The 7897-nt window shown below is 39.6% G+C and overlaps 1 non-coding gene across 1 annotated transcript; it reads right to left on the bottom strand.

Annotated features, from left to right (window-relative positions):
• Positions 1-4548: 4548 nt before the first annotated feature.
• On the bottom strand, positions 4549-4655 carry LOC148295758 (small nucleolar RNA R71). Its single transcript, XR_015834861.1, has one exon. It is a non-coding gene; the product is annotated as a small nucleolar RNA R71 (small nucleolar RNA).
• Between the last annotated feature and the right edge of the window lie 3242 nt (positions 4656-7897).

Raw genomic sequence — 7897 nt, 5'->3', positions numbered from 1 at the left:
TGCTGAAACAAAGCTTGCAATATGACCTACGAAACTGGACTGGAAGGCGGCTGTAGCCAAAATGAGTTTGTCTTTAAGCTCTTCATCGATTCATCCAAATTAGGCCTTAACATGCTTGAATTGCATGAATTATGCTCTCTTGCTCTTTTTGCCTACAAAACACACAAAGAGAGGCAAATAACATAGAACTCTAGGAAACTAAGCAAAAGAAGTGAGTAAATTTGGGCATGTATATGTATGAAATTATGAGCTTAACATGACTCCTCCCACCATATTATGATGTTGCCCAAGTTTGGGGCTCGATCCGAAATCGATAGGTGTGAGAAATTGGACAATTCAAGTTCAACAGCAGTTCGTTTCTAATTGGAGTGGTTGGTGTATTCCATACTTCTAGCGATTGGATTTCACTCAAAACTCACCAAATGACTCCTCCCACCATATTATGATGTTGCCCAAGTTTGGGGCTCGATCCGAAATCAATAGGTGTGAGAAATTGGACAATTCAAGTTCAACGGCAGTTCGTTCCTCATTGGAGTGGTTGGTGTATTCCATACTTCTAGCGATTGGATTTCACTCAAAATTCACCAAATGACTCCTCCCACCATATTATGATGTTGCCCAAGTTTGGGGCTCGATCCGAAATCAATAGGTGTGAGAAATTGGACAATTCAAGTTCAACGGCAGTTCGTTCCTAATTGGAGTTTAGGCTGCATTTTGGATATGTTATAGTATACACCCATTGGAACAACTTTCATGAAGAATGTTGCCTCATCCGAGCTATGTAGGTTGCTGAAACAAAGCTTGCAATATGACCTACGAAACTGGACTGGAAGGGGGCTGTAGCCAAAATGAGTTTGTCTTTAAGCTCTTCATCGATTCATCCAAATTAGGCCTTAACATGCTTGAATTGCATGAATTATGCTCTCTTGCTCTTTTTGCCTACAAAACACACAAAGAGAGGCAAATAACATAGAACTCTAGGAAACTAAGCAAAAGAAGTAAGTAAATTTGGGCATGTATATGTATGAAATTATGAGCTTAACATGACTCCTCCCACCATATTATGATGTTGCCCAAGTTTGGGGCTCGATCCGAAATCAATAGGTGTGAGAAATTGGACAATTCAAGTTCAACGGCAGTTCGTTTCTAATGGGAGTGGTTGGTGTATTCCATACTTCTAGCGATTGGATTTCACTCAAAACTCACCAAATGACTCCTCCCACCATATTATGATGTTGCCCAAGTTTGGGGCTCGATCCGAAATCAATAGGTGTGAGAAATTTGACAATTCAAGTTCAACGGCAGTTCGTTCCTCATTGGAGTGGTTGGTGTATTCCATACTTCTAGCGATTGGATTTCACTCAAAATTCACCAAATGACTCCTCCCACCATATTATGATGTTGCCCAAGTTTGGGGCTCGATCCGAAATCAATAGGTGTGAGAAATTGGACAATTCAAGTTCAACGGCAGTTCGTTCCTAATTGGAGTTTAGGCTGCATTTTGGATATGTTATAGTATACACCCATTGGAACAACTTTCATGAAGAATGTTGCCTCATCCGAGCTATGTAGGTTGCTGAAACAAAGCTTGCAATATGACCAACGAAACTGGACTGGAAGGCGGCTGTAGCCAAAATGAGTTTGTCTTTAAGCTCTTCATCGATTCATCCAAATTAGGCCTTAACATGCTTGAATTGCATGAATTATGCTCTCTTGCTCTTTTTGCCTACAAAACACACAAAGAGAGGCAAATAACATAGAACTCTAGGAAACTAAGAAAAAGAAGTGAGTAAATTTGGGCATGTATATGTATGAAATTATGAGCTTAATGTTAAGCTCATAATTTCATACATATACATGCCCAATTTACTTACTTCTTTTGCTTAGTTCCTATAATTCTAAGTTATTTCCCTCCCTTTGTGTGTTTTGTAGGCCAATAGAGCAAGAGAGCATAATTCATGCAATTCAAGCATGTTAAGGCCTAATTTGGATGAATGGAAGAAGAGCTTAAAAGACAAACTCATTTTGGCTACAGCCCCCTGCCAGTCCAGTTCCGTAGGTCATATTGCAAGCTTTGTTTTAGCAACCTACACAGCTCGGATGAGGCAGCATTCTTCATGAAAGTTGTTCCAATGGGTGTGTACTATAACATATCCAAAATTCAGCCCCATTGGATAAATATGGAGTCTGTTACCTAGCAAACACAGAGCCATGCTCAGGATGGATTTTATCAGCGCGCAAAATGAGTTAGCAATTTGTTTTGGCCTTAACTTCCTCCTCCGACCTTGGATTGGCCCAAATGATATATGGCTGGAAAGAAGACATTCCGAACTTCAATTTCGAGTGCTTAAAGTCCTAATTTGATTAAGAGAAGCCCAAGTTGTAAGCCCTTGAAGTTGCTGGTTATGCTGACCTCAGCATGTGCTGGTTGGATGCTTGGTCATGGTGAGCTAGGTATGAGCTATCATTTCTGGTTGGAAGCTTGGTCATGGTGACATGAAGATGAGCTAGGGCTGCTGGTGGGATCTATTGGTGACGTGCATCAACCAATTCAGATTTTATAATGCAAGTGTTGTATGCATTAGTGAAGTGCATCAACCAATTCATCTTTTATAATGCAAGTGTTGTATGCATTAGCCATATTGAATTCAGATTTGTCACTCCCCTCTCCCTATAAATACCACATCCATTCCACATTCAAGACACAACAAATCCTGAGATTCACAACCCCCACAATTCACTCCAACCATCCTCAAACACTCTCAAAATCCCAAACACTCCAACAATCACCAAAACAACTCCAGCAAACCTCTCTTCCATTTCCCTACGAATTTCATCTTCCTTAGCCATCACCACTCACTCAAACTCATCCCAAATCACCTCCATATCCTTCATACATCTTTCTAGAAGTGGGGAAGCTCTTGGAGAAGCATTAGAAGTGGAGAAGCACTTGGAGAAGCCTTGGACACCACAAGAACTTCAGAAAAAGGGTTTTTCTACTCTTATTGTATTCATTATGTTTTCTCATTTCTGTTCAAGTCTCTTTTCCATTATGAGTAGCTAAATCCATAACTAGGGCTTCGATGTAACCTAACATGAATATTCTGGGTTTATAAGTTTGGAGTTTCAAGTTTGATTCATGATTCATGTTCTTATTCATTATGCTTATAAGTTAACATGCTTGTTTGAATGATTGATCACCATTAGAACTTGTTTGTTAACTATCTTGGTTTGAATTAAGAGTATACACCATGCTTTAATTCGAATTGAACTATGAATAGGAAGAGTATGTATGGACATTCGACAACAGGGATTAGATACATACTTGGTTGTTTAAATTGTTCTTCTATGCTTAATGGGTTCCTAATGCTTAATTTTAGGTTAGACAACAAATGATCAAATTAGGGAATTAGGAACACAAGGTTAGGACCAAACACCATGGCCTAATCATACTTTAGCTAGAATCAATCTTTGAATTTGAATTAGACTTGTTACTTGAATCTTTATAACCCAGAATTGAATTGTTATGGTGATTCGAATGCCCTAGTCTCAAAATCTGTTTTCCAACTCTTAAAACCACTCTTTGTTACATTTGTTTACTTGTTTTTGTTTGCAATTTCATTTTGCTTCTTTTGTTCAACAATCACAACCACTCTTGTTTTAAATTCTGTTTTAGACATAACCTCCTACTTTCTTGAATTTGGTAATCTAAGTACATAACTAGTTTTAACTTCTCAGTCTTCGTGGGTACGACCTCGTACTTGTCTTGCTATACTACTAATTGCCCCGTACAATTGCGAGTTAACATAATATTAACAACAAATTTTGGCGCCGTTGCCGGGGACTGAACGAAAGTTCTTCCCTGGTTATGTGCCCAAGGTTACCCTATTCTTTTTAGTGTTTCTAATTAATCTAATTTTCTGTTTCAGGTAGTTTATGTCTAAAAATCCATTACTTGAACAAGTGAGGTCTTCGTTCCAACGTTCTAGATCTTTGAACGCAGGACCATCATTGCAACCCAGACGAGTGACCTCTGAAATTCAGAATCGTCTAGAAAGGGAGTTGTCAACTGCAAAAGAGCAAGCTCTTGCTACATTTACAAGTCTTGCTCTCCACACTGAACTTCCCGGATCTTCACTTTCAAATTCGGAAGCAAGTTCAGACCAAGAAGAAGAAGAAATGATGGCTGCCATTGAGTTCATGGGAGAACTTGATATCCCAACAATTCCAGCATCTCCTTCAAGCATTTTGCTGCCCACTGTAGCTCGAAATTATGAGCTTAAATCTTCTCATCTTAATATGCTGCCTTCCTTTTATGGTTTACCTAATGAAGATCCATTGACTCATATAAAGGATATTTTTAATGTTGTGAGTTCTTTTCCCTTGACAGGTGTGACAGAAGATCAACTTCGAATGAGAGTGTTTCCATACACTTTAAAGGATAAGGCGAAGTATTGGTTGAATTCTTTGAAGCCTGGTTCACTCACTACATGGTCTGCCATTCAAAAGAAGTTCCTGGAAAAATACTTCTCCACGCAAAAGACCGACATGCTTAGGGACAAGATCTTGTTATTTGCACAGCAAGATGATGAATCGTTTTGTGAAGCATGGGAGAAATTCAATGGGTTGCTCAACCAATGTCCTCATCATGGGATTCCATTGAAGCTTCAAATGCGTATGTTTTATAAAGGACTAACCCCTTCTAGTCATAATATAGTCACCAATTTTGCAGGTGGTTCTTTTAAAACCAAAACTCCAGAAGAAACGTACGAACTCTTTGAGGAGATAGCAATGGAGACCCAACATACGGATACAAGAGGTAAACGTGTTATTAGTGGTTCTAATGATGCTTCTAGTGTGCAGATTTCAAAACTGGAACAAAAGCTAGATGCTCTTCTTGCATTAAACTCAAGAAGCCCTCCGAAGGAAGTGTGTAGCATTTGTGAATCTCATGACCATGCTACCACAGCTTGTCCACTTGGGGCTGGATATCCAGAATTTGTGCAAGAGCAAGCTAAGTTGGTAAATTCCTACAACCAAGGTCCAAGAAATGATCCATACTCTCAAAGTTATAATCCAGGTTGGAGGAATCATCCAAACTTTTCATGGAGAAATACCCAGAATCAAGCAAATCCCCCTTCATTCCAAAGGCCACAACAATCATCATCATCATTGGAAGATATAGTGAAGCAGATGGCAATCAACCAATCCAATTTTCAGCAAACTACACAAGCTGCCATCTCCAAATTGGAAGTCCAATTAGGCCAAATAGCTGCTGAAATAACTCAAAGAGTGCCTGGGAAATGGCCAAGCCAAACTGAGATCAATCCAAAGAACCCAGAAGCCAAGCCCATTCATGTGCTCAGATCAGGTAAGATCATTGATAATAAAGATGATTCTAATCTTTCAAATGATGTTGTGATTGTAGAAAATGAAGAGGAGGAGACCATGGCCACGGAAGGAGAACAACTCAAAACTTCTCAATCTGCTCCTAAGGCCAAATCAGATTCTCAGAAATCCGATCAATTCCAATTGCATAAAAGGGATGACAAATTTGTGCCACCACATCTTCAAGAAGATAGATACGTGCCACCCGCTCCATATGTTCCACAGATTCCATTTCCAGGCCGTCTTAAGAAAGCAAAGCAAGATAAGGCTTTTAAAGAGATTTATGATATTTTGAGTAAAGTTAATATCAATTTGCCTTTGCTTGATCTTATTGAACAGATTCCTGCATATGGAAAATTCATCAAGGACTTGAAAACTCACAAGCTCAATTTCGCTCCAAATGAAGGAGTAAAGCTCGACCAGAATGTAAGTGCTGTATTGCAAAGGAAGCTTCCACCAAAACTAGATGATCCTGGCAGCTTTGACATTCCCATTAACATTGGAGGCAAGAAGGTTGGAAGAGCCATGTTGGACTTGGGAGCAAGCATCAATGTTTTGCCATATTCAGTTTATCAAGAGCTTGGCTTAGAAGGGATGAAGAAGACTTCAATGCGACTTGAACTAGCTGATCATTCTATAAAATATCCAAAAGGTATTGTAGAAGATATTCTAGTTCAAGTTAATACACTAATTCTCCCTGCTGATTTTGTAGTGATGGACATGGAAGACAATCCAAATGGAGATCGTGTTGATCCCATTCTCCTAGGCAGGCCATTCATGGCCACTGCAGACACAATCATCAAAGTGAAAGATAGCACTCTCTCCATGACTGTTTTGGGTGAAACTGTTGAATTTAAAATGCTTAATGCTCTATCTCAACCTTCTATCTCTCTTGATTCTTGCTTTTCAATTGATGTTGTGGATCATGAGGTTTCTTCCAAAATTTTGCAGAGAAAGTCTAATGATGCTCTAGAAGCTGTCTTAACACAAGAAGAGGAAGATCTTTGTGAACCGGAGTTCCAAGAAGTGGTGGCTGCCTTAGAAGTGTTTCCGCCATACCCACCATCCTTTAGGCCACCAATCGAGCCTCTTGGACCATCATCCACGAAATTGGAGCCATCCATTGTCATCCCACCAAAGCTAGAACTTAAACCTCTTCCCAATAATCTTAAATATACATATTTGGGTGCTAACGAAACTCTCCCTGTTATAATTGCTGCAGGTCTCTCCTCACATGAAGAAGAGAGCTTAATTAAAGTTCTAAAAGAGCATAAAACAGCCATTGGGTGGACCATAGCAGACATCAAAGGAATTAGTCCAAGCATGTGCATGCACCGGATTTTAATGGAAGAAGACAGCAAACCATCTCGTGATGCCCAAAGGAGGCTAAATCCCAACATGAAAGAGGTGGTTAGAGCTGAAGTTTTAAAGCTACTCGATGTAGGAATCATCTACCCAATTTCAGATTCTAAGTGGGTGAGCCCTGTGCAAGTTGTTCCAAAGAAGTCCGGAATCACCGTTGTGAAGAATGAGAAGAATGAGCTAGTTCCTACACGAACTGTCACTGGTTGGAGAGTTTGCATTGATTACAGGAAGTTGAACACATCCACTAGAAAAGATCATTTCCCCTTACCTTTTATTGATCAAATGCTTGAACGTTTATCTGGCCATGCTTACTATTGTTTTCTTGATGGTTTTTCAGGTTATAATCAAATTCCCATTGCTCCGGAAGACCAAGAGAAAACCACATTCACATGCCCATTTGGTACGTTTGCTTATAGAAGGATGCCATTCGGTTTGTGCAATGCCCCAGCAACTTTCCAAAGATGCATGATGTCAATCTTTTCAGATATGGTGGAACGATTCATTGAGGTATTTATGGATGATTTTTCAGTTTTTGGTTCCTCTTTTGATAATTGTCTTCACCACTTGTCTCTAGTGCTTAAAAGATGCCAGGAAACAAATCTGATTTTGAATTGGGAGAAGTGTCACTTCATGGTGAGACAAGGCATTGTACTAGGCCATGTGATTTCAAGCAAGGGAATCGAAGTGGATAAAGCCAAGATCGACCTCATCTCAAATCTTCCACCCCCTACCTCTGTTAAAGGAATTAGAAGCTTTCTAGGTCATGCTGGATTCTATAGAAGGTTCATCAAAAATTTCTCAAGCATTACAAGGCCATTGTGTAATCTCCTTGCTAAGGATGCTGTTTTTGAGTTTAATGAAGCTTGCATGGAAGCTTTTTCTACCTTGAAGAGGGAGCTAACTTCAGCCCCTATTATCATAGCTCCGGATTGGTCTTTACCATTTGAAATAATGTGTGATGCCTCTGACTTTGCTATTGGTGCAGTTTTAGGTCAAAAGAAGAACAAGCTGCCCCATGTGATTCATTATGCTAGCCGGACCTTGAATGATGCTCAAATCAACTACTCCACAACAGAGAAGGAGTTGCTTGCTGTGGTTTTTGCTTTAGAAAAATTTCGTTCTTACCTTGTTGGTTCTAAAGTAA

The sequence above is a fragment of the Prunus avium genome, chromosome 3 (assembly GCF_965620075.1).
Source record: "Prunus avium chromosome 3, drPruAviu1.hap1.1, whole genome shotgun sequence".
In the NCBI taxonomy this organism is placed as follows: domain Eukaryota; kingdom Viridiplantae; phylum Streptophyta; class Magnoliopsida; order Rosales; family Rosaceae; genus Prunus; species Prunus avium.
This window is presented reverse-complemented; position numbering and strand designations above follow the sequence as displayed.